Below are 1,470 nucleotides of genomic sequence, written 5' to 3' on the forward strand. Positions count from 1 at the left end.
ATAGCAACATCCAGAAGCAAGCAACTTGATCCCTATCTCTCAACAACACAAAAATTAACTCACAATGGATTCAAGAGTTAAATGTAAGAGTCAAAGCCATAAAAATTGTAGAATAAAATATAGGAAAAACATTTGTGGATATATGCTGAGGCAAACAACTTGTGAGTAAGACCCCAAAAGCAAATACAACAAAAACAAAAACAAATAAATGGGACTTAATTATACTAAACATTTCTGCACAGCAGATTAAATAATCAACAGAGTTAATCGACTACCTACAGAATGGGAGAAAACATTCACAAACTATGCATCCAAGAAAGAATTAATATCCAGAATCTACAAGGAACACAAATAACTCAGCAAGAAAAAAACAAATAACTCCGTTAAAAATTGGCAAAAGACATTAGCAGACATTTTTCAGAAGATACATAAATGGCCAGCAAACACATGAAAAAATGCTCAACATCACTAATCATCAGGGAAGTGCCAACCAAAACCAAAATGAGATACCACCCTAGCTCTGTCAAAATGGTCATTATTAATGAGTCAAAAAATAAAAGACGTTGGCATGGATGCAGTGAAAAAGAAATGCTTACATTCTCTTGGTTGGAATGTAAATTTGTACAACCTCTATGGAAAATAGTACGGAGATTCCTCTTTCCTCAAAGAACTAAAAGTAGACCTACTATTTGATCCGGCAATCCCACTGCTGGGTATATGTCCAAAGGTAAAGAAGTCATTATACCAGAATGACATATGCACTCATATATTTCTCACAGAACAATACACGAATGCAAATATTTGTAATGAACTTAAGAGAGTACAATGGAAGGGAGGTACCATAACTTCCAAATCTCACCAAGAAAAGGGAATACATTTTCTCTGTCTCTCTCTGTTTCTCCCTGTCTCTCTCAGCAAGAAAAGGGAATACATTTTCTCTGTCTCTCTCTGTTTCTCCCTGTCTCTCTCAGCAAGAAAAGGGAATACATTTTCTATGTCTCTCTCTGCTTCTCCCCCTCTCTCTCTCTTTCTCTCCCACTCTCGTTACCTCTGTCTCTCTATCCACTCACTTTGGAGCCCTTTGTCTTATCCAAGGTCCTCGGTATAAATATACCATTTGGTGGTGAGATACATGATTCATACATAAGTTGTCAAAATTGCTCCAGCATCTCTGGATATGATATTTTTTTAAATGCTTGTATCTTTATATCCCCTTCACAATCTCTTCCTCTCCAGGCTATTCCATTTATTTATTACTTGCCCAAGAATGTTATCCCTTGCCTTAGGCAGCTGTGGTTAACACATTTAACTTAAATGCTTTGTGCCAAATGATTCCTGGCAAGCCATTTCCACTTACAAATATCTAACAGCTTATATCATATGACATATATACTGGAAATAGCTGAATTCATTAAATAATTATTCACATAATTATACATAAATAATCCATTTCACTATGAAACTGCACAT

At 35.5% G+C, this 1,470-nt stretch overlaps 1 pseudogene; it reads left to right on the top strand.

Moving 5' to 3' along the window:
* The window catches only part of LOC105819286, a 7,269-nt pseudogene extending 7,240 nt beyond the window's left edge, over positions 1-29 (top strand).
* Positions 30-1,470: the final 1,441 nt, after the last annotated feature.

The sequence above is a fragment of the Propithecus coquereli genome, unplaced genomic scaffold, assembly GCF_000956105.1.
Source record: "Propithecus coquereli isolate 6110/MARCELLA unplaced genomic scaffold, Pcoq_1.0 Scaffold479, whole genome shotgun sequence".
Taxonomy (NCBI): domain Eukaryota; kingdom Metazoa; phylum Chordata; class Mammalia; order Primates; family Indriidae; genus Propithecus; species Propithecus coquereli.